Raw genomic sequence first — 26,506 nt, forward strand, 5'->3', positions numbered from 1 at the left:
ACTTTATATTTACAGTGAAACTGAGACCCAGCAGGAACAAAGCTGAGTCCAGCTGTTCAGATAAGTTTGTTTATGCTCACGTTGTTCCCTGAATCTGAGCGCTCGTCATCTCCTCCTGAACTCAAAGCCATCTCTTCATGATGTACCGCTCCATCCATCTCCCTCCTTTAATGAAATCTCCAGTCAAACCTTCCTTTTGCCAAACACAGCACTCTCGTGTTGCCAGTTTGGGTCACGTCTCATTGGAGGTGATTCAGGGCTGTCTGTCAGTACTTGGCAACGTGAGGACAAGCTGTCATCTCTCTCTGTTCCTTCTATATGAGCAAGGAGGGTTTTTTTGCAGCTCCATGAAGGAATCCGGCTGTAATGCTGCATTTGATGATCTTGTAAGTTTCGGTCACTGATTGCTTGATTTCACTTCAGTTTCTGGACTTCATCATTGGAGGCAGCGTTCCTCTCCTGACGGCGCCAATGTGACTTCGTCCTCAGCTTTCAGCATCAAATTTAAATACTTGTGATCTATCCTGCCAGGCTCAAACAGAGCTGGGTACACGTCTTCTTAATGGTACGAGTCATTGTTGTTAAAGTGAAATGAAGTGCAAACAGCTGGAAGTCGCCAAGTCGGGCGCCAACGTTTTTCAGCTCAATAACTCAGCGAAGGATTCCTAAAATAAGCTCAAAAGTACAGTTACACTAAGGTTAATATATCATCTAATATTTTCATAAGCATTTTGATCTTAACCCCCTCTTTTCTTTTTTCCCCTTGTTCTTTTTCCTTACAAATACCTCTCAGGATGCTCTCACTCATCCCATAAACTATCCAAGTATCCTCTCTCAGATCATCTTACACAACCCAAACTTTACTGTAACTTGTAAAATTGGATAAAACTTTCACTTTTTAGTCAGTTTTGAAAGTTTTCTGAAATTAATTTTCACTTGCAGGCACAAAATGTAGTTTTATAAAGACTTATTAATTTATTAGGAATAACAACTCTAAATTTCTTGCTGTCGCTGGTTTAGGAAAGCTTGGGGATCTGCCATAGTTCTTGGTTAAGAAGTAGTTCTGCTCCAGAAACTCTGCAATAAAAGGTCAATTTTACCCATGTTGTCAGTGGATGAAGTGATTTTCTTGGCTTAAAACCCACAGGCTCTGTTTAATTCCACTCACTTCAGACCCAGTGGATTATTATTGTAATGTAGCCAGATGCCAGACTTCCTCTAGATCCATGTCTGGTCCACCTCCATATCTATCTCTTCTGTGATTTGGCTCTCTGCTCCCTCATCTGTGGATAATGCTAAACATGACCATGAGGTGAATGAAGGACTTTTTTCCCTCATCAATAACGTCTTTATTGTCCCCTGGTATTGCTCATTATGATGTTTTAATGTTGTAGTCAAGGCAAAAACAGTCTAGTGTTGTGTTTTATTTTGAAAATCCACCAGTCTTCCTGTCTTGCTCCATGTGCTGGCATCAGAGACTGTAAAAAAAGTGGACGTCATCTTGCTCTGCCTGAAGTGAGGTCGCCACAAAAACTGCTCCCCCTGGTGGCTGGTTGCAGTATAGGTTAAAAAAAATCCAGCTCCCCAGTCATTCCAGATGGGCTGTGGTCAGACTTTAAAAAACTAATATGCCTTGTAGAAATGTTTCTCACGTCTGATTGTTAAGGTAATTTGAAGATATAATTTGGCTGTCTTGTGTTCAAGTCCTCTTTTTTTCTGAAAAGTTTAGTTTTCATTAGTTATAAGAGGTTAAAAACAGGGTTTTACGTCGACGAATGATAGCTGCCGTTCTTGTGATTTTTTTTTCAGGGATTGTAAAATATGACGGGAGGCAGAGTCAAGAAGTGATAAGACTTGTGAAAGAAAAAAATATTTATATTTTTGTCATCTGGCTCCACTCAGAGTCTCCCAGAATCCCTCACAGTCTCTAGTGCGCAGACTCTGGCTGCACAATGGCGGCTAATGGCGACGCCTGTGACGGGGGAATTTTGGCTTTAAAACTGCACAATGGTAAATGGCGGAGCCATGCTGTCCACTCTATATACAGTCTATGGCTGGAATCCAGCAAAATTGACCTCTTACGAATCTGCTGTTGACGACTCCAGACTGCTGCATCTTAAACTGAGTCAGCAGAAGTAAACATGTGGAGATGGACGTTGTCAAATTTATCTCTAAATCATCTGTGTGAGCTTCATGCTCCATAAACACAGATGACGCCTTCGGTAAGTCTTAATGCAGATTTGATACACACATTTATTTTTTTCATGGCCTTGGAACAAAAAGTTCCCACCATGAGCGACTGTTGGCACAACTGAATTTAGACACTTATGAAACTGGTGATGATGACTTACATCAATGTGAGTAAAACTGGGGTTCAAACGTCAGACCGTAAAGAGAATGTTAGCCTTTGGTTGTCAAAAAGTTAGTCAAACCAAACCAAGATCTAACTTTTAGAGAACGTTCCCCCCTTGGTTACACCTTTCCTAAACGTTGAGGGAACCAACCGGCCGAAATGTTCTCCTGTGGGTGCAGTCCTACCTTCACACAACATTGGGTTGGTTGTTGTTTAGTTGTTTTTTTGGTTGATCTGAGAATGATGAGTAACTGTGCTGACAAAAGGATCCTCTTCACTGATATTTTACTTTTAGGCCCCTAATTTGCACATTTAGCCTATGTAAAGTGCCTGTTTACGTGACAATGACAGCCTGGGAATGCTAATCAAAACTAGATGGGAAATTCCAGACATTTAAAGTGTAATAAGCCTCACATGTGGCTTTAGAAACTAAAGAAGGGACTAACATTTTCTTTTTGCTTACATGGAAATAATAATCTACACATTGCCATGGATGCTGTCAGAGTTTGGACCAATGTTTATTGCTTTTAGTTTTTAATTTAATTTAATTTATTTATTTATTTTTGCTTTAATGTGCTGAAAATGCACGATATAAAAACTTGCTTTAATATTTGTTAGGCACAGTGTGCCTACTTTGTCATACTTCTGCACAAAGTCCACTAAAGGAAGGCTTTAGAATAAAATGCATGCCTTGGGAAAAACTGCTAAAAACATATAAACAGATACTCAATTTTCCTAACTGAACACTTCTAATTTAGGACCAACTGCTTGATCCACAAGCACACACCAGCACAGTAGGTGGTGCTGTTGCAACTTTCAGCTGATTTGCCATAAGGCCAAAAGCTTCCAAGAAGAAGAGGGAGATGAATGAGGGAAAGTTTAGTCAGATGGTTGTGTTGCACTGTGTCCATATGTATCTGCCTCTGTCACAGTAGGACATCAATACGGTAAGTGTTTGTCATTCAATAGAAGAAAAACTTTTTAATCATAGAACAAAGTTTAATGCACATGTAACAGTGAACAGGAAGTGTTGGTCTGCTTCACTTCAAGGCAGAGCTGTGTTATTTTCTGGAGTAGCAGATCCGTTTCAGTGCCTCATCGCTGCTCTTTGGTGGTTATTGTTTGGCTCTTTCTGAATCATTATCGGGTTTACTTGCAGCTTCTTTCTTCTCACTGCTGCCCCGGCCTGGTCTCCAAACGCTCCTTCACCCCCTCCCCCTCCTCCTCCACCTCTCAGTCCAGCAGCTGGCCCATTCCTCAGTGTTATTATTGGATTTCAGAAAGCCGGGAGGGGGCATATATCACATCTCCCTTCATCACCCGCTCTGCCTTCATCCTCACTCATTCTTTCATTCATCTTCCTCCGTTTTAATAACTCCCTCTCTGCTCTTTGGCCATTAATAAAGATGAACTCACTCTGCTGTCGCCTCCTGCCCTCATCTCTCTCCCTCTGCCGCTCCTTTCCTTTTTGCACTTTATTGACCTCCTTCCTTAAAATCTCACCCTCTTCCTCCTCACATGTACCTGGACGTCCTTTATCTCCCCCTCTCTTCCTTCAGTCTAGACTCTGTTGAAAAAAAACTCCAGTCCACCCTTGGTGCCTCTCTTTTCTCCTTCAATTTCTCTCCGTCTGACACATCGGTCCATCATGTGCCGAGCTCTGGACACCGGCCTCCCTCAGACGCTCTCATTCATCAGGACTTTGAAAAGCAGAAATCACTCTCTCCTCTCCTCCGCTGGCCGCTGCCACTTATTGCGCTATCCATCACACCTGGCGGATGATCAATACGAGCCTTCCCCCGCTGCTCCATCCCCTCTCCACACCCCCTACTCTCCTCCTCCTCCTCCTCCTCTTCTTTGACGCTGTATTTCTTCCAAGTCTGGCTCTCTGCAGGTTCATGAGAAAAACCGAGCCTGTCAGCTCTTTAAGTCTGCACAGCTGCACCTGTAATGTGAAACAAGAGTAGAGTGGTCCGTCGATAGGGATAGATTTTATTCCCTCACATGGATGTGTAAATTAAAGAAGAACGATGGAAATGCGGGGATAAAAATCCCCTTTTAGGTGCTTCAGAGATCTTTCAGGAGGACATAGATAAAGCAGGTAGATGTTAGACAGCCTCTATTTCCAGATTCAACCTCAAAATGTTGGTTTTCTATCTCTAAAATGCCTGTAGTCTGTGTGGTATCAGTAAACTTTGCTGTCTGCAGGAAGAACAGTGTATGGAGAGCAAAAGCAGGCAGCGCAACAGTCTGGCTCCTACTGGTGGCATGTTGTAATGGTGATATTTTTATCTCTATTTACAAGATATATGCTTGACAAATTTAGGTTTCTGTTCTGTATCAGGGAAGACAAGCAAGGTTTAGATTCCTAAGCTTCCTGTAATGCATCAAAAGTTATTGATCTGACTCCTATTCAACAATAAAAACTCTCATTTTTTTTCTGCAAGATTAGATCCATAGATTTCAAATAAATCAACATTTTTTTTCAGTATTCTGAATAAAGTCAGAGTGATGCCTCTGTGTGACTTATAAATTGCAGAGAAACTGAGACCTACCAAAAACAGATCAACAACGTATTTTGTTAGTTGAGAGATTTTAGGCCAAACTGTGCTTAGTAACACTGTTGTTTTTACTATTAATTTTTCTTCAGTCAATCTTAATTTATGCAGCTCCAAATCACAACAAACATTATGCCACGATGCTTTCCAAAAACCTTAACAGTTATTCAGAAACACAACTCATGAAGTCCATTACAGTTAATTCACTGATCCTGATGGTGACCATAAACATTTCAATAAAATTAGAAGATAACATGTTTTTGAACAACATTATTCTTCATCCCACCAATTTTTGTTCTTGCTTGCACCCTTTCCTCTATCCATGCTGTTCTTAAAAGAACAGCATGGATAGAGGAGTGAGCAGTGAGAAGACAAATGGGCCGTTCCAAATGGAACGGCCCATTTGGCTGAAGCGTGCAAATACAGGACTTCCAAAAATTGTCCAGTTAAGTAATTGCACCATGAAAGTGAAGCAGATGCAGAACATCATTTGTTCAGGAACTTCCTGGAAAACCCCCATCCAACAAATTCAAACTCTGTGTCTCCTTGATGTAAATTTGCTTTCACAGCATTCTTATCCAGGAGGTTCATTGGATACTGAAGTATCCTTTCTTTATGCACATTTCGACTTAAATGGTGACACGTGTACGATGTCGGCCATCTCTGCAAACAGCCGAAGAGGTGTGGTAATCCTGCTGTTAGTGTCTGTAATGGTAGGGTCTACCTCCATTAAATTGAATGCTCTGTTGGCGCATTAACCGGACTCATGCATACCACTATTCCATTTTTTTTTTTATCACCACCATGACTACAAACAGTCTGCTTTCATGTCTAATGACTGGTCCTACTGTTGTTCGATTTTGTTTTCCAAACAGAGACCCAACATTAGGACAGGAGGGGAAAAACTCCCTTTTAACAAGCAGAACACTCAGGCAGAACCAGAATCATCTGTTGTTTTTGCAGTGTCCTACATTCTTGATGCAAAAAAACCTGAAATTAAAGTGTTTTTGTTTTAAATTTCAGGCTTGCAAAGATTTAGATTTCTCATGGTGCACATAAACACACCTTGTTTTGCTTTCATACTCTATGAAACATAGATGTCATCTCTGTGGAGTTACATATTTGTTTCTGAAGCAGAGTTTGAAGCCAATCATTGTCTGGAGTCTGGTATTGGAAATGGTGTCTAATTCAAGCTTTGTTCTGGTTACGATAAGTTAAAGATACAGGTCTTTGGCCTCGCCACAGCCAACTATAGGATGCCCATCTGTCAGTCAAATCAGCCATGCCCTTAGATGGAGAAAACTTGCAAGTTTAATATCTTTGAAAATAACCAAAATTATCTGTTAGTTTTAAAATAGTTTCTTGAACCAGGCTATAAACATGTACATCTCTGCGGTAAAGATTGTCTTGAATGGATCTGTATGTGGCTTCTGCAGCCAGCCTCTAGTGGACACTTAGGGAACTACAGTTTTTTTTCATCCTGCTTGTTTGGAACTCCTCTTTTGTCTTTAGGAAACCCAATATAAAAGGGGAAGCAGATTTTGGTGCCTTTGTGCAGGGTCACACGTCTGTATTCATCTCTTCAGTAAACAGAGTGAAATCTTCAGGGAGCTCATTAGTCTACCTTACAAAGATCATGAATGTCTGTAAAAGTTTGATGGTGATCCAAAAGTGTTGGCCTGGATGCTGCTAAGTCACCTCTCTCCAGAAATGAGCCAAAACCTGCAGCCAGAGGAGCCATTTTTACTGCAGAAGAACTTTTTTATTTTTTTCCCCTGGACTAAGTTGTGGCCTGAATTGATGGTGTTATTCCAGCGATCCCTCTTCAGGTGGGACCCAGTTAATGGGGGCAGCAATAAGAGTGGCAAACAGTGGCTGTAATTCTGCTGAGAGCAGCTTTGCTTTGTAAAACTGATTTGTTCAGGACAGAGGAGTCGTTAAACAGCCGCCCAGATCCTAATGCCTTTCTAATCTCCTTTGGTTTCGCTAATTCTTCTCCTTCCATACCACCATTAGACTTTTCACAGGTTCCTGGCGATGAATTAAATTACACAGGATGTATTGAGCAAACTAACCGTAAATTGGCCCTCGTTGGCCTGTTGCAGGTGGGGAGCTGAGAATACTCTGGATAACTGGCTGCAGTGAGCTGCAGGTGCACAGGAAATGGTACAAGGGATCCCAGAGCTACTGACACAGACTACTGCATGATTAAAGCAGCCTACTGCCTGTGAGTTTAATGTTTGATCACTGAAATTACCCTCTATCGCTGCTCATCTCTTAAATGTGTTTTATAACTTGAGAGAAAATTACACTATAGGTCTTTAACATCTTTATAACTTCCCAAATTTTAATGATTACCATCTTGTTTTCTTAATAATTGTTAACGTGTCCCAGTGCAACATCATCATGTTGTTCCATAAACAAGAAGTTGACCTGTAGAAGGCTGGCAGGGCATCAGCTCCCCTTAATACAGCCACCCCTATCAGCCTACCTCCATCTAGCAGTGTCATATATATCCTCTCCAATGCTCACTGTGTTCAATACCAGAAGATTGTTACTGCTGCTATCCCTTGCATTGCCTTTACAAGTATTAAAATGAAAGATGAGAAATGTGCTCTGCCTTCCTTTGCATTTCATATATACAATTACAAGAGAGGAAAGGTACACTCTCTCTGCCTTGGCCATTTATTTATGCAATTAAGAGACAGAGGGATGTGTTCTCGCTTCTTCGGCCTTTCAGAAATGCACATAATAGACAAGGGAGGTGTGCTTTACCTGCCTTAGCTTGTCATGAATGCTAATACAAGATATACGTATAATCTTTCTTCCTTAGCTTTACACAAATGCAAATAAAAGGCAAAGAAGATGTGTTTTCCTTTCTTTGGCTTTTCAGGAGCGCAAATGTAAGACAGGTGAGGTGTTCTCTCCCTGCCTCAGCTTTACTTATATTCAAATGTAAAAGTGTGGAGGTGTGCTCTCCCTCCCTTGGCATTTCATATATGCAAATATAAGATTTGAGAGGTGTGTTCTACCTGCTTTGGCCTTTAATTCATTCAAATAAATGGCAGTGGATTGTGTTCTTCCTTTTTTAGCTTTTTACAAATGCAAATGTAAGAGAGTGGAGGTGTGCTCTCCCTGCCTCAGGCTTTAGCATTTCAGAAAGGCACCTGGAAGAGCTGGTGCACACTGTGCTACAATAGTCATTTTCTTGCCACTCATGCTGAAATTGTGTAGCATTGATCCAAATGTAAGGTATCAGTCTCTGTTATCTGCTTTAAGTTACAAAACACAAGGATAAAGATTTTTTTAATTCATTTTATTGAAGCTGTACCCTCTTCATTTCCTGTATGTGGGTGAATCCTCTGGACATTTCTGCCTATTTTGTTTGTATGAATTGCATAGCTTGACTCAAAATGATCACTTTTTCCTGAGACTAGTGTTGAAAGTCTTGTGCCTCCCAGCATTAGCCTTGTGTCCTTATGATCCATCGACAGCTGACTGATACAGATTCAGTGTTTCTGCAGGACTGATGCGACCCCCTGAGCTACAGCACTGAGATAGGGGACTTAGATCTCGACTGAAAACCATGCAGATGAACCTGCCAGCAGCTCAATTATCTGTCATTAGCAGGCAGCGCGGCACAGGCGCAGGGCTAATTTGACAAGCTAAACTGCTGCTCTTCATACTGGACTGCTTCATTGGACCTGAGTAAATATGTTCTCAGGCTAATGCATATAAATAGAAAGGCTGTGTTTGAACAGCTGAGAGGGAGTGAAGGACCGGCAGGAGTAGGCGGAAGACAGGAATAAACCATTAGGTTGGAAATAAGTCAGGAAATGATGCAATAATGAGTCTATCTCAGTGTTTAAAAAGCAACGTGTGATCAGATGATATTATCTGAGGTGACACATCAGGGTGAGCGCAGGTTAATCTCCTTTGAACCCTTCCTCCTAAAACTGCTTGTTCACTCTGATTGGAGGCTTTTAAACTGAAATAATGCCGAGGTCACAGCCTGCTTCAGCCGTTTTATCTCTCCAGTTCCCCTCCATGATTTATTCATGAGCGGCTCTGTGTTTATTCCACAACAAGCAGGTGCTGACATTAGCACCCGGTGTTAACCCCCTTTTCCTCTGCTGTCTATCACACGATGCTGACAACCCACTGCCCATAAAACACTTCCACTAATTTCCCACACCATTTCATTTAAAATCATTTAAAGAAATCACAGCTTCATTCATTCCAATTCACACACATAATTTGACCTCAAAGTCATCATTTGTGTGTTTAAAAGTAGTTTAAAAGAAGGATCCCTGCAGGTTTGGAGGTTGTTCTCTGTGTTTTAAAGAAAGAAAAGACGTCCCGGTTAGAGGCGGATAAACAGAGCTGTTTCACTGTGTGTCAGTGTCGTCTCAGCTGCTGTCTGTCACCTGTCAGGACGCTGAGTGAGACGAGGACTCCTCGGTCTGACACACGGGGATCAGGTGGAGGAGAAGACATCAGGGGAAATAAAGGAATGGAGTGACAGAGAGATGAGGTGACAGCGAGGTGAGGAGGTTTTACCTGCACATCTGTGAGAAACGTTTTATTCTGAGAGATATGAGGTCAGACAGGGAGGGCGGGAACGATCCAAATGAAGACTGTCGGTCTGAGAGGAGGTGAGGCTTCTGTTAGCATCAGGCTGCTACTGACTGCTAGCTCTGAATCTTTGGATTAAGGTAAAACGAATCGACTCAATAGTTAGAGATCATCCATTGATCAAGTCACATTTTGCGATCTTTTAATGAAGCAGGTGTTGTTAATGTCACTAAGGTGTCCATGATAGTCTTATAGCCCTCTGATAGCTCATGTTCTGTGCTAGCCTTCAGCAATGACACACCTCTGATGGTCAAATATGAAAAGAAAAGTCTCAAAAATAGAAACACTCATGTTTTTTAAACTATGAATGTTGCACCTCTATCTGTGGAGCAGGAAACAGCCAACTTCAGCGTCGTCCTTCAGACTGAACTTTTTCATTGATGACCCCCAGCTTGGAAACTCTACACCAATGTTTACTCTCTTTTAATTTGTTGTCTGTCCCTTTGTTTTTTCCTAATCTTTTCTGACCAAAATGTGATGAATTCACACTCATGTGATGAATGTTTATGTTTCTCCATCATAAAATCCTATTTCAATTTATTTCACGAGTTCCATCAAAATCATACTTTCTTCTTCTTCTTCTTCTTCTTCTTCTTCTTCTTCTTCTTCTTCTTCTTCTTCTTCTTCTTCCTCTTCAACAACAACAACAACAAGCGGTGTATTCTTCTTCTACTGCAAGAACATGTGTTGTGCGTTGCTTTGGACAAAAGAATGAAATTTTAGAATTGTAAAGTATACAGACTCATTGCTACTAAAATAAATGTCATCTAACATCCTATGTAACTTTTACTCTTATGTAATGCAACTCTTGGCAAACCTTTCCTCTATGCTGAGCATCTTATACACTAAAGGTAAAAATATTAATGATGTCAAGAGCCAATAAGCTCACTTATTGGCTCGGGCTTACAAAACATTAACAAGAACAGCTCCTGCCTACCTGGCGTCCCTCATTCAGGCATACACTCCCTCTCACCCACTACGCTCTGCTTGTGAAAGACGTCTGGTGCTCCCAGCTCAGCGCGGCTCCAAATCACTAGCCAGACCTTTCTCCTCTGTTGTGCCCAAATGGTGGAATGAATTACCTAACTCTATACAATCCACGGAGTCCCTTTCTACTTTTAAGAGATGTCTGAAAACTTATCTGTTCAGGAAACACTTGTGCACTTAAGCTGACCTAGCAGGCGGGTAGAATGAGTCAGTAGGTCTAAGACTCAGCTCTTATGATTTTTTAGCACTATTACTGAATTTTGTTGAAGATTGAGGTATACTGTTGCAGCATTGCATGCAGTTGTCTTGTTGATTATTGTACCCCTCCCCCAAACAAACAAACAAACAAACAAACAAACAAACAAACAAACAAACTAACAAAAAAAAGAAAACTTGCACTTAATAACTTGCTGAATAACTTGCAGCACTGTTGTCGCACTAACTAGGTTTCCCTTCTGTCTAAATTCTTGCTTGTGTTGTTCGTCGCTTTGGACAAAAGTGTCTGCTAAATTAAACTGTAAACTGTTAACGGTATTACTTTATAAGCTTATCCAATGATTGGTCAACAGAGAAATTTGGGCTCAAAGTGTTTAATAGTTTGCTGCTTGAGTGATTGACCTCTGACCCCTGGTACTCTGTGACATACCGTATCAGGTGTGATCAAGCATAACCTCTGGTCTAACAATATGAGACAATGCAGAAGTGCTAAAGCCTGCTGTTTCTAGAGTGTCCACTTGAGGCTGGATCTGGAAGTACCAGAAGTCACATACACACCAAGCCAAAAAAAGCTGTTTTCACAGCAAAAGTTAACCTATTTACAGCCTGGTTCAAAAAACGTCTCTTGTCAGAATCGCAAATTTCTCTATCAGCACCCACTGTAGGGGGGGGATTATTTTACAAACTCAGCATTTGAGGATATTAAGATTGCGAGTTCACCCAATCAGAGGCACAGCTCAGGTCATGTGACTTACGGGCAGCTATAGCTGTACTTGAAGCCATTTCTCCTTCCAATGTGGCCGTGGTAGCCAATATTCTTCTAAATCTTTTTCAGAAACTGATGGGTGACGTCAGGGAGACTACGTCCATTAATTATACAATCTATGTGTGTGATGGAGTGCTGTTTATCACCCCAAAGTCAAAGCTAAGATATAAAAACTTATATATGTCTGTGAGAATAGCTCATATCCTTCTTCTTCTGCGTGTTTACTAATATCAGAGTTTTCCACCTTCTTTTGGACCTCTAAAGACACGTGGCATCAATCGCTTCTCTCTGGCAACATCCACTTTAATCCTTCTTCTTGAGAGACAGAGCGCAAACAGGAGGAAAAGAAAGATGGGAGTGTCAGCGAGGAAGCACACAGCAGCTGAGGGTCATTAATCACTGTCAGGGCCGCGGGATGAAAGACACGAGAGATGGAGCGGCCGCAGACATGGCAGGAATCTCTCTCCTGAGATGAGATGAATCAACGTATTCAGCAGCCTTCGCTTTGTTGTCAGGACGAGGCTGTGACATCACATCCTCCTACCAGCTGAAGGGCTCTGAGTTTGTGCAGCAGGGGCATCCAGGTTGAAGAGGATAGACAGCGACCGACACACACATATGGGTTGTGCATTGAATTACTGCCGGGCAAGCAGCTCCCAGAGGCCCGAATATCTCATGAAGACAACTGAGTTATGGATCATGGGAAAAAATGCGCAGACTTCAGAGAGAGAGTGAGCTCAGCAAATCCAGCAATGACATGAGCAGACACAGAGAAATAAATGACCTATCAGAAAAGTTTAAGGAAAGCATGACATGTTTTTTTTTTTCCCACTGGAGCAGGTCTTTGCTCATTTATTCATGTAATGTTGCTCTCTTAAACTCATGTTTCCATGCCAAAGTACACATCTCATAAAGAGCTAGATTTCAAAAAACTATAAATGCATCATAAACTGTCTACAAATCATCATAGCTTTGTAGTTTTATTAGTGAAACAATGAAAAAGAGCCCCAAACCTGCATACTTTGGAATGGCCATCTCTAATGGTTGAGAAAAAAAAGTCATGGGGCCTTATTCAGACTAGATTTGCATCTCTTTTGTGCCCACATAACATGTGCAAATGAGTCAAAATGATATTATGAAATGTACATATTTAAATAATTTTCTCTCAATAAATTGGTTTTCAGATATTTTCTTGAAGTGTTTTTATTCTTCTAAACACAATTTTTTGAAATTTGATTTTTTCATAAAGTTACAGACATGCATCAAGAGGTTTAAAAGCGTATTAACTGTAAAATATAGAAGGTTAAAGTATGTGAAAATATTGAAAATATGTGAAATTGTATTGGAGAGCGTGCAAGGAAATTTATGGGGCGCAGATGGTTTAGCGGTCAAGGTTGTGCCCCATGAGGTTTGCCCTCAAGCGGGTTGCCTGTATTCGAATCCAGCCTGTGGCCTGATTCCCTACTCTTGCCCTGTTTCATTCTCTCTGAGTAAAGTCAAAATAACTTCTTAAAATCACAAACAAAACAAAACAAACAAACAAAAATAAAGAAGGAATGATCTTATTCTTGATACAGGCTTTTAATTTTAATGCATCAGAGGGTAATGCAACATCCACCACGGATATATTTTACGGTTCCATCTCGGTAGAAGCTCTTCGGATTTGTTTTCAGAGGCGGGACCTTCAAAAAAATCAGCAGCTGGTGATTGGACGACCGTTTTGATTGACACACTCACCACAGACCAATCCACATCAAGCCACAGTATGACATAGCTTATGTGTGCTGCTGCTGCTGTTTTTGTAAAGTTAACTTAAGAATCAAAGGAACGCTGACAAGTACTAACGTCCGCTAACGTCACGTCTGCTTGTCACTCCCGCAGCTCCCGCTGCTCCACAGCTCTTCCCTGATTGGGATGGTTAGAATTTAGCTAAGTGAATTTGTTGGACAATGGAGCCTGGCAAGATGGATCTGCAGGATTTCAGAAACTGAATCAGGCAGGTCCATCTGCTCTGCAAGGTTAGGTTAAAAGTGTTGTTTTGCTCAGAGACTGACACAATAAGACCACCTCTGGATGAGCTCAAAAGAACATATCTGCTCACAAAGTCTGTAAATATCACTCTGAAACTGTTATTCTGATAATCAGGAGTTAAATCAGTGAGGAGTAAGTAGCCATCCTGTCTTGTATGTGGACGGACTTTTAGCCCCATCAGGAGGAGAGTGCACAGCTCAGCTCTGTGCAATGAGCTCTGAGTGAGGATGCTAACAGCTCATTTCAGTCACGATCAGAAGCTGCAAAAGGCGGGCTGCAGAACGTTGTGAGCGTGTTCTCTTGAATATCGTCTGAGCAGTTTGTTTTGTGAGTCAGGCTTTGAGATGGAGCAGATAGCAGATGAAAGACACACAATCCTTGGTGCTATCAGTGGCTGCAATCCTCCCTGAGAGAATGTTAGCAGATTGGAAAATCAGGCTTACTTTTTGCTTGCTTTGAGAAACATTTCTTGAATGTTGACTTAGTAAACTATTGCCCATTTAGAGTAGAATTTAAGATAGAGCTAGGTTTGTATTTGAGCAGAGATTGGTGATTTGTCTCCTTTCCAATAAGGACTCACTGTGTAGTCCAAACACATTGAGCTAAAATGTCAAACTTGAGGCCTCTGAACAGTCGCAAACTTGTTGACTAAACAGTTGCCATACTCAGTTTGTTTCTAGCTCTTTTCCAGAAGCTCTAGTAGCTCTTTGTGAGTCGTCTGACCCTCAAGATATCACTTAACATAGAAAGAAATTGTGTAATATTCTGATGTGTCTGCTTGGGGCAAACTACTGCAGTCAAATGATTTCATTATCTGTGCATAAATGTTCTCCAAAGCTCGGATAGCTAGCTACAGAGGAGTCATATTCACATAATCAAATGCAAAAATGAAGGAAAAGTTAACGTCAAGCACAGGGAAAGTATTTGACGAGGGATTTTTAAGGCTGATATCTATTTCCTACCAAGAAAAAGGCAGTTTAATTTCATTTGTCCAGAAAAAGAGATGAAATGGAGGGCAGAGGAATGAGTGAGATGGTAACTTCTTTCTGTTTCTGCCCACATTTCATACCACAGCTCTGGCTCGCTGCGCTGCGGTCAGCTCCTCAATATAAACCAGACCCTGAAAATCACGATGCTTTATTATTTTGGCCATCCTGTAAATCTATAACATCCCCTCTGTTCAAAAGTGGAACGTGTGGATTCCCTGTTTTGAATATATGTTTTTCTAGCCTTGGGCTGAGATGTTGTGGTGGAAGGAAAAAGAAGTTAAGAGTATGATGAATGTGTTCTGGCCAGAGGAAAGTGGGTGGTCTGTATCTGTCAGCGCTGCTATTACAGCAGACAGCAGAGTTACAGGCCAATAAGCCGCGCTATCATCACCGTCATCAACAGCAGATCCCCTTACAACAGCTCTCAGCTGTCCACATTACAGCCCTGACAGCCCAAACGTGTACTTACCCAGAGTGCTCGGCACTTCAATGTCTCCTATAAAAAACATGTGGCTGTTTTCTCTGTATATTCCGAAAGGGCCAGAGCACCAAACTGACAAAAACATCCTCAGAAGGCACTTTAGGCTTCCCTTGAGTTTATTGTATCATATTTTTCCTGATAAAATGGCAAAAACATGGTGTTTTCTCCAATAAAGGAAAAAAGGGTTTCATTTTCTCCATTAAAGAGGAACCTCAGTGTACGATATCCCCCTTTTCTATTATAAATATCAATGTCTTGAAAACAATCGTGCATTATGTTTTCTCCAGGAAGGTGTCATAGATGGCAATTCATTGTTTTCTCCGATACAATTGCCACAGTTGCTTTGCTGTGTTGTATCGTCTCTGATCAAATAGCATTCTAAAAGAGCGTTAAGTGTGTTTTTCTTTGACAGGAAACTCATTAGTGCACTGCAGTACATTTTCTGCTAAGCAAGGTCCTATTGGCGAAAATCACATTTTCTCTGATGGATATTAAACAGTGCATTTTTTCTATTGCAAGAGAATCCTAAATGGCATTTAGCTTCATTTTCTCAACTGAAAGTACACTTATTTAGCCTGTGAACTATTCTTACTGTATCCCATTTTCTCCACTTAAAAATCATACGTAATGGTGCCTACTCATGTTTTCTCCACTAGAACAAACACAACTGTTAACTCCATAAACAGGACAAATGTATACTTTTTTTAATTAAAGAAAGCACTCTGAAGCATACTTTGACTCATTTTCTCCACTGGTTTGGATGTCATTGGTGAACTACTTTTATTTCCCCCAGTGAATAACTCTCCACTGGATTTTCCACACCGTTTTTCTATGAGAAGTACACGCCCCATGTTTTTTCCATTGGAACACCATGAAAAAGGGACTTTATTTATGGTGTTTTCTCCGATGGTCACATGCACGTTGGGCTCTACATTTAATTTTCTCCACTAAAAAGACACCTGTCACTGCACCACATCATAACATGAGCATCCTGAAGGGTAATAAGTACACCTCATCAGGTTTTCTCTACCAGACATGCATCTAGAGGGCACTGTTTTTTCCTAAATGGGCATTTATTCATGCATTACTTGATATTCCTTTTATTGCAAGAGCACACAAGCCCACTAAATGTGCACACCCAAGATATCTGAATCGTGTTTTTTTTCAACTAGAAGAGATCCTTATCACATGTCTCCCATGGTGTCATGGTAACTCCATTATATTGGCACCCTAAAGGACATTTTACCACTTTTTCTCAAGGGAAAGATAGCCCATGGAAAAACATCATTGAATATAACAATTTTTTGGGGGAATAAAAACACTTTCCAAACCTAGTTTTCTCCACTTCGACGGGGTTTAATAGTGCACTATGTATGTTTTATCTATTTTTTGCACAGGACTCTGCATCAAAACAATGTATTTTTGTAGAAAAAAAGTTTTCTATCTTCAATTAATCATCAGAATCTGGTCATCCACATGCAATTTAGAAGGGTTTGGCTGTATTGGAGAAAACAGTTCTAATTGCTAGTTCTCAAACTAGCAAAAAGTTGTGTCTATAGACAGAGAAGTGCATACCCTATCTCAGCATCAAACCTATTCTTGCCTCTAAAGTTGCCAGTTGGGTCATAAACGATGGTAGAGCACAGAAAGAGAAGTGTCGGCTGGGAGTCCTTGGTCGAACTGAGTTTCTCTAATGAGAAAGCTCACTATAGGGCACTACATCACATTTTCGCCACTGGAAGGGCCCCCTAGAGAGCACTTAATCGTGTAGGCCCAGGGACATCTAAGGAGGCATTTTCCCGCCAGTGGTCCCTGGCATAAAGTACGAAGAGGACGCATTTTGCTTTTCTGGCAGAAACAAGTAATGAGAAAGTGAATGTAATTATCTCCCAGCATCTTCCCTGTGCTCCTTTGTTTACCTGTGTTTTCCTGCAGCTATGATGCTCATTCTCTGGAATTTTTATGAGAGATTTACCGGAGCAATATGAGCCCGAGCGCTATAATTACTTAACAGGAGAGCTGCTATCAAAACAGTGCGGTGGCGTTGGATAGTAGCGCTGATTCATGGCTGTGAAAACACTAGAAACACACACACACAGATACGCAGTATTCAATAGAGGGCAAATGCAGGCAACACTTTGTTATCAGAGAGATTGGGGAGGAGAATAATGAGGTCAGCGATGAGCCAACTCCACTGTGTTACATTAATGAGGTTTCTGTCTGCAACTGTGGCCAGCTACAAGGACACACACACTAGATCACCCGGCATTATCTGTCCTCTGTCAGCTCGCCCGAGCCAAAGAGGAGTGTAGCAGAGCGTGGATTAGACTGTACCCCAGCTCATGTTAGACCCCCTGACAGCAGAGCATTGATTTATGAGTCCTGCAAGCAGACACAGCCAGCAGCAGACATCACTGCACAGAGTGAGCTTGTGCGTGTGTTTGTGTGTGTTTGGCGCTCACGTGATTGATTATCCTGTCCGTCTTGTCTGTGGCATTTTTGAAATGTAATCTCAGTGAACAGCATGAAAGGTGTGAGACCCCAGAGAAAACAACAACCCTCCCCTTCTCCCAGCCCACGTCTGCCTGCTGCGGCTCTCAGTGTTTCCTCGCCTGTGTTGTATTAGCATACCTTTGCACAGGCATGCTTGGAAATTGAATTCCCCCCTCTTCCTGTAAAACTCTTCCAAGGATTAAACCGTCGCTGTGTGATTTACTGTAACCTTGCAATAAACAACGGGATCCCTGTATGCAGCGCTGATTGATGTGCGCAGCGAGTGTTTTGTTGCCACATTGTCACGGCATCATACATTTCAATTTGCTCACCCCACAATGACAACGGTGCTGAGTACAACGCAGGATGAATGCACAGGACTTTTCAGGGTTTAAGTGAGGTGAGAAACGACGATAAACTGAAGCCACATGCTCTCAGTTTGCAAAAACATATATTTTCCCTCCATAACTTTTGCAACTCTAAATCTGCAGGTCCACCAAGCCAGGAGGATTAGCTAACTAGCCTCTCACCTTTTCCGTTCAGAAAGACACTCCTTCATGAGAGAAACCACATGACAGATGTTATTAATGTTTGGCTAATATAAGCAGCTACAATAAGCAAATATTTAATACGTTTTGCCCTTTTAAAAAGTAAAGTTTCAATTACAATATGCTACTTAGTCTTACACAAGACTCTTTCCAGGGTTCCTGAAAAAAACAGCATGCATAATTTCAACCTACTTGCCTAAATATGATTTTCTTTCCTTTGTTTTTTTGTCCTTCAGGCTGTAGACACATCATTCTGCTAATTTGTGTTGGTCTAAAAGTTAGTTTTTGCCCAGGCCTTTATTTGAGTCAGGCTTGTATTTGGAACACTTAACTTTGTTTCATCCCCTTGTTCTGATCAGCTCACATCAGTCTTGTTAAAGTTGCTGCATTTAGCCCATCATATATTCCTGTGTTCACTCTTTGCTGTAGTTACTGGTGCAGTTGCTACATACTTTGGCATCGATGTGTCAGGTCATCTGTTCTGATTTCTGCTTTTTCACAGTGAGTTTGTCATACACTGTACAAAACATGAACGTAGTCTCCCTGACATCACCCGTCTGTGGGAAATGGAAAATGAAGCACATCAGCTTTCACAGCCATATTGGTAGTGGCAAGGGCTTCGAGTACAGCTATAGGGCACCTGTCAGTCACATGACCCTGAGCTGTGCCTCTGATTGGGCGAGCTTGCGACCTTAATATCCTCTACACTGCCCAGTTAGAAAAAGATTCACCCCCCCCCCCCCCCCCCCCCCCCCCCCTACAGTGGGTGCGGATAGTAAAATTAGTGACTCAGAACGTTTTTTGAACCAGACTGTAAAAAGGTTAATTTCTGCTTTGCTTTTTTTTCTTGGTGTTTATGTGACTTCTGGTACTTCCGTAGCCAGCCTCAAGCAAACACTTGAGAAACAGCAGATTTTAGCACTTCCGCGTTGTCTCATATTCTTAGAACCCAGGTTGCCGCTTGGAGTTTGAGTGTTTATGGTATGTTGAAGCTGATACATGTAGCTGTGTATTGTACAGCAACTACTAGAATAGTTAGAATAGGAGACGTAAGCTTCTGCAACAAGAAAGGGCTCAGTAGACTTGCAACATATGGTGCACCATTTTTTCGACACAGAGGTATAACCAGCCTTAAATTTGCAGCCTTACAGATGCATCTTCAGTCTGATTCCACACAGCTGCATGCTGACTGCGTGCTCTCTTATTCATCAACTCAACCAGCTGCATGTTCAGTTGAGCATGACACAGGAGTTTCCTGGATTCCCGCTCCAGTTATGATCCTCTCCTGGTTCACGTTGGACTGTGAAACCTCAAACTTGTTGACTCCTGGTCTGGCCCCACTCCTCGTGTAGGTTTGTTGTTGTAGTCAAGATAAATGCGTAGTGGTTTGGACATGCCTTGTTTTATTTTGAAAGTCACTGGGCAAAGGAGCCTTGTGTATCTGATGTGTAGGGCCCCCATGCAACAGAGCGGCGTCGGTGTGAGTTGACATCGATCGATTATCGATCCAATGCAGTGACCAAATGGAGTTGCACTGTAACAAATGCATTGGCTGACTTCCTCTATATTCAAACATGGCTTTATTTTGGCACACATGGAACAACACAATGTTACTGACATTTATTGAGTCACCCCCCTGTGGCACTTTTGTGCAACTGCAAAAAACTGTTAACATAAAACTTGGACTATGAATAAAGCAAGTCTCTTTTTACATAAAGCATCATAGTGTTTAAAAAAAGTGTAAATATACCATGAAATAGTCTGAAAGTAAATTAAAGGGAAGTTACATGTTTTTTGTAAGTGTTTTGCATCGTCGGGATACTGAAAATCATGTAATATGCAAATAGAATGATTGTTGTTGAAGTTATTAAACAAAAATTAAGTCAATGGACATTATTTAGAGTTGGTGTACCTATAATTAAACATAACCCGTGTTTTGTCCCTACCCTCAGCCATTTTTCATTAATCTAAGCTCTTTGGGACTTCGTGGACATTATGATGTTACATGCTAAACTTTCCAGCACAGTAAGAAGATACTTTAAGTATCTTGTGTTAAGATTGCTCTGCACACAGATATATTTAGGTAACCTGACTACGGCTTTGGTTTTAATTCATCTCCTGCACTGTCAAACTTTGCTGCTGCACGACTGCCATGTTTGTGTTATCGTTACCAATTGCTATGATAGCTCAAAGGACCGGGCCTGTCACCATAAATCGAAATTACCCTTTAAAGCTTCTGTGCTGACGCAATCTTCACAGCAACAGCTCTGGCACTGCTGCTCATTTATCTCTCTGTGTTATGCCTCTGTGCAGCCGATGATAAATGAGCACAGCGGATCCTGAGAGAGCTCGCAGAGGAAAGAATAATGGGTATTTAAGCACACTTGTAAATTACCAACACATTTGTCTTGGACTGTCCCCTCAGGGATGTCTGACAGCACAGCACACAAAGTATATAAAGCTCACATACATCTGTTCCACATCGCCTTATTGGATCTGCTGACATCACTTAAATACAAACTGTCACGCCATGTGCCATAATTCATACTTTGACAAAGCACATAAAGCTGTCTGTGCACCTGCATTTATGTGTGTGAGTGTGTGTATATCATGGAGCCTGTCTCAGCAGGTGTGTGCCGGGTCATGCAGAGTGCACGCTGATGTTTATCTCTAAGTACCGCAGACAGGCATGCTGGACCGCCTGGTGGGAAAGTGGGATTACAGCTATCTGTTCCTCTGCGGCCCGCTGAGAGCCAAGCCTGTGATTTTACTGTAACATGTTTCCATCAGCTGCTCTCCTGCTGTTTGCAGCTTCGTGATGCAGGAGTCGATTGTTTCTTCATACCTCACTCACATACTTCTCTAAATATACCTCTGAGCTTCTTCACCTGAGTGCTTCACTTGTTGCTGCCTGAAACTTCTACTTCCTCTCAGAGGGAAACACTAGACATCCTGAAACAACGTATTCAACACCTTTATGTACTTTATTTGTTACATAAAAGTTTAAATCATTAGTTTAAAGAATAGAGTAAACCAGACTTTTTTAAAATTAATTACAGCTATCAGCTGACTCAATCCAATTTGTGAACTTTTAGTCTTGGCCACACCTCTTGGTATTAAAAAAAGGCTTTACTCTGTGATCTTCTTTTTCTAACTTCTCATTTTTGTGTTTAACTCGGTGAAATAAGTGAAAGAACTGAGTCAAGAAGGTTCCTTGGTGTAGGGTTTGACCGCTGTCCCCCCTGCGTGTCAGGGATTCTCTCTGAGGAGAGAGGGAATAAAAGAGGGAATGAGAACAAGAATGAGATTTGGAACGAGTATGAGAATGAGAGAGAATAAGAGAGCAAATAAAGCCCTGTTTCCACCAAACGGTCCAGTTTGGATCATTACAGTTTGGTTTGGGTTGGATCAGTAGAGCCTAATCCTGTTTGCGATGCTGATAGCTGCGTCATGCTACATAGCTGGCAGGACACTGTGTATCTCGCTAATAAATCCAGAAGACAAATGCGCCACAAACAAAGAGCAATGATTGGAAACATCAGCAGCAACAGTAACAGCAATTCGTCTTCTTTGTGATTGGCATGTGGCTCTTGGTAATAAAGAAAAGCTGTTTTTCAAAGAAGGCTGTGAAGAGAAATACGGCTGTCACTTCTGCATGGGAAGTGATGATTCTTTCAACCAATCAAAGAATTGCTGTGTTTCTAGCTCCACCTATTGGGGTCTGATCGGTATGTCTGGCACCCCAAAAAAAGGGTACCAAAAAAGTGAGACCATGTGGTTTGGTTATTTGGGGGCTTGTCCTGGGATTAGTTGGTGAAAACGCCATAAAATGTGCGCTGTACTGAAAGGAACTGAAATTAACTGCTTGGTGGAATTGAGGCTATAGACTTTATGAGCGTAGCGATCCTGTCTATCATAGTCATCTACTTCCTCCAAGTCCCGATGAATCTAACCGTTGTCCAAAGCCGCATTTCTACTAAGCAGTTTGGGTCAGTTCAGTACGGTTCAGTACGGTTTGGTACAGTTAAGCCTGATCCCGTTTGCGTTTCTACAGCAAACTGTGCCCTCTCGCAGTGGCGTGTAAGCCGGATGCTGAAAGCTGCAGCTGTTAAACAATAGCGTGACGCCGTAGCAGCTTACCCCGCTATTAAATCCAAAAAAGAAGAAAAACACGACACAGTAAACAAAGAGCACAGATGGAAGACATGCAGCATTTCGTCCTCTCTGTGATTGGCATGTAGCTCTCTGTTACAAAGTGCAATCAAGCTTTGTTTCAGAGAAGACTGTGTGCTGTCAGGAGAAATGCAGCTGCTGTCGGGGTAAGTGGTGATTCTTTTGACCAATCAACGGTCTGCAGTGTGTTGCTCCACCTTCTGAGAGTGGATCAGTTCAGTCTGGCACCCATACATAAGGGTCCCAAAAAAGTGGGATGGCTCGTCTTGGTTTTTAGGGATCTGTCCCGGGATAAGTCAGTGGAAACGCCACAAAATGTGTGCCGTACAGAGACGAACCGAACTGGTCTGCTTGGTGGAAACGCGGCTCAAAAGCAATCATATTATTTTGGTGTGAGAATAGGGCTATGCTTAGCCTGATTTTGGTCTGACTGAGCTGGTCATACACGTTCCAGAAGTCCAATCTCAGGCTGACTAGGGTCATAGTCCCATTTCTGAAGCTGCAAGTAAATCACTGAATGAGGATGAGAGAGTTTTGGTTCTGCTGGGGTTGACCAAAGATGTGGGTTTATGCTCGTGGGTGCTCCACCATCTCTGGTGAGGAACAAAACAATGATAATCAAAGTTTAAAAGTCTTTTATGTAAGAGTGTCCCAATACAGATTTTTTGACTTCCGATCCGATTTTTCCATGCTATGTTTTGCCGATATGGATCTGATACCTTTCTCTGATAAATTCCATACTTGATTTGAGATTTCGTCGTGAATGATGAATCATATTTGTTGTATTTCAGTGAGCTTTGTTGGTTGAGAAACACTCACTTTACTAATGTTGCAAGACGCTGTTTTACTATCATTGCTTTCCACAGAGAAGTAGTCGCACACAGCGATCAAGTTTGCAATGTGGTTTAATCTACAGCATCCGCAAAGCATGACAGTGCTGAAAAACATGAAAACTGGATCAGTCCCTATCATGTAAAGAAATCCGATCCACCAAAAATAGCCATATCGGGCACCAATACTAATCAGTGTATCAGATTGGGACATCCCAAATTTTAAGTGAACACTCCAGTTCCAGCAAATTGAAGTGAACACTGAGCACAATGAATGTATGATTAGTCAACATAGTCTAGCAAACCACCTTATGATAGCTTAGCAGCTATGCAACTCTTTTCCCAACAGGACACCTTTATCCTGGCAGTCTGCTAAAAAAAAAGGTCTTCAAAAAGTTAAGAAGGAGGTTGAGATTTAGGGTCAAGACTTGACAGTGAAAAATTATGAATGATATCACCACCTCAGCTCTCTTAGTGAAGACTTTCTCTTCTCCCAGCCTCTCAAACTGTAACATCATTGACCTCGCTGGACCAAACCTACATAAAGTTGATTTTACTATTATAGACTTTGTAAAGAGGGACTCTTCTTTAAATGCATGTAAACATTAACTATGTGAAGTTCAGGCAAGGACTTAGCTGCCTTGAGAGACTGGAATAGTGTCGGGGATGCTGCTAAAGGGCCACTAGTGCTTACAGCTTTAAGTTTCCCATCATGCTTTCATTTTCTTGGTGGTTGTCAGGTGATATACGCATGCAACATCCTGCAGAAATGGACATTTAAGAAGTCTGCTGCAGCTTCATTGAGCGTCTGATGGAGGACGTCATTTACTGACCACTCTGTCTACCCTCCATGCATCTGCACTGATCCTGTGGCTGAAAACTGGGTCAAAGATCTGATTATTTTCTGCAGCGCTCATGTTTGATGAAGCAGAAAACATCTGGTTAGTGTCAGCGTAAAGACAATGAGGATGATGAAATGTTTGGAGTGTTCGCTTCAGTGTTTTTCAATATTTAGTGAGAGGAGATATAGTGAGGATAGTGAGACTGATCTTTATTTTTATTAATCACAGATTGAAGACATAAATTTGTGCTCAACTCGATGACTTTGCTTTGACTTTCTGCTGGACTTCATCCTGCTGAGCTCGGAGCTGTTCCCTGTCTCCTGCCAAACTTCAGATCAACACACGGCTTTGTGTCTCTGCAGCCGCAACCTGCTGAACGGCCTCCAGAAAAGCGGGCGCGCTGCGATTCATCATCCCCATTCATAAACAGTCATTAATGTTTACAGCAGGTGTCGTGACATGTTTACGGCAGCATTATGTCTGCTTTACGAGACCACTGTCAAGTCAGCTTTTTATGAGCGCGGCACACGAGAGGAGACCGCTGGCAGCGCTTCTGAGGGGGTTCTGGGATGTTTAATCAGAAACTCCAACAGCCTTGCACATAAAGAGAGAGAACGGCGTTTGGCGAGGACGTCGCTCAGTTTGACGGGGGCAGTCATCAAACCTTCTCATTAAACCCCCTGCGCCCCGGCTCCCTGTTCTTCAGGCTTTATAGGAAAATCACTACTCTCAATTTGCTCCTGGTTGTAAAACTTGTGTTCCAGGTAGCGGTTGTGGGTTCTGGTGGGGGGCTAAACACCACAGAAAAACCCCACACCATTTCCCCAACACTATTCTGCTTTATGGCATGCCGTAAAGCTGTTGGCAGGCTGACAGCAGCGGTATCTTTTTATCTGAGTGCTAATTTAAGGAAGAAGATTACGGCTGTGAATTTCCTTCATGGGGCTGGTTTTTCTGACGTGTTGATGGTGACATTAGGTTTGGTTAGAGGCGTGTGAAGCTTGTATAGATGCTGTGTTTTGTTTTCAATGCCCTTTTTGTACACGCTTTCAAATATCACTTTCTCTGAGGCTGACTGACCTCAATCAGACATATTTTCTATAACTGTAGCTCTCATGGGTGAGTAATAGTAATGAAACATTAATACTTATAACTACATTAATAACTCAAAAAATTTCATCTCCTCTCGGGACTTTACAGTTTTTTTAAATGTATCTTTTATGTCAGTCACAGCTCTATTCAACAGTATGCAAACAATCATCAATAAGCTGTGTACCATATTAAATGCACAGGGTTAGGACAGACCAATATAGCCACGTAGGTAAGAAATGGATGAGTTTGCTATCATCCCAAACTTTTTACTGTCTGGGTCTGTTTGTTTTTTGTTCCCACCGCTGACAGAGTTGATTGCTTCTGGCAAAAGCCATACAGAAACCTACTCTCTGACGTTACCCAGATTTAATTGGGGTGCACCGATGCCCACTGCAAAGACCAAGCATTTATTTGAATCACAAAAAAAAAAAAAAAAAAAAAAACAAGTGGAAAGAAATGATCAACAGATATGATAATCTGATATGTAATCTCACTGATGCGCGCACTGTTCTGTACCTCTGGAGATCTTTGCTGTTGCTCTCCCTGCCTCGACTCTTATTGCATACATATGAAAGGGAAGGGGTAGTGTGTTCTTCCTTAACCTTGCTTTTATATACAAACACATTGTGGGAGGAGAGGTGTGTTCTGCCTGCCTCAGGCTTTGGCATTCCATGTAGGCACGTGGAAGTGCATGGAGCTCCCACAACAGAGGTGTACCGCCAAATTTAACTTGTTACTTGGAATAAAGTCTTAAAATGAGGCTGTTCCAGACTGAGACGGATCTTTTTTTGTTTATACGTTAGACTTGATTCACAATATTTCCTGCATTTTTTTTCTTTCTTTTTTTTTCATCATTTTCTTTCATAAAAAAACCCTCAAACATTTGAGTTTTCACAGCAAAATTATCAGCATCCCCTGGACTCTTACACTCAATTTAGTCTGATGGAAACAATCTTGATGGGTCTCAGAGACACCTTTCTTAGGCTACTTTTCTGCCCACTTTTACAGCAGGGAGTGCCAAGAACAAGGTCCTTTTTCCAAGTTTAACCAATATCATGCAAATTATTTTGGACAAGAGTGGCTCTTCATGAACTTCTGTAGTCCAAAGGAAACAACGAAATGAAGCTTTACAAATCCTGGCTTTACACTGACCTGTAACTCTGTTTATGGGTTGATGATAGGCAAAAACAAACAACCATGTTTTCATCAATATACATATCTGTAAGGACGAGGCCTGATAGAAAAGAATGAGCTAATATATTTAGCTCTGTGATCGTTGCAATTTGATGCAGTGATGATAGAAACAGACTAAAGGCATTTACACGACAATGGTTTCGGGGTGAAACGCAAAAGTTTTGTTGTGTTTCAGCCTTGTGTTTACACGGAAATGGTGTTTCAGCCAACCACATTACGCAAACTTTTGAAAACTGCCTCCAGAGTGTTGGATTTTCTGAAACGCTGCCAGCAGCGTTGCTATGTAAACAGTAAGCCGGCATTTTCAGTGGAAATGCT

At 41.6% G+C, this 26,506-nt stretch overlaps 1 long non-coding RNA gene across 1 annotated transcript in view; it reads left to right on the forward strand.

The window, feature by feature from the left end:
• The first annotated feature begins 3,212 nt into the window (after nt 1-3,212).
• Nucleotides 3,213-26,506, forward strand: part of LOC141805758 (uncharacterized) — a 47,151-nt gene continuing 23,857 nt past the window's right edge. The window contains exons 1-2 of the long non-coding RNA XR_012599731.1: nt 3,213-3,300; nt 7,017-7,138. This is a non-coding gene — a long non-coding RNA (uncharacterized LOC141805758). The remainder of the gene's footprint in view (nt 3,301-7,016; nt 7,139-26,506) is intronic.

The sequence above is a fragment of the Halichoeres trimaculatus genome, unplaced genomic scaffold, assembly GCF_033239565.1.
Source record: "Halichoeres trimaculatus isolate MK-OKI-2021-1 unplaced genomic scaffold, fHalTri1.1 fHalTri1_scaffold_16, whole genome shotgun sequence".
In the NCBI taxonomy this organism is placed as follows: domain Eukaryota; kingdom Metazoa; phylum Chordata; class Actinopteri; order Labriformes; family Labridae; genus Halichoeres; species Halichoeres trimaculatus.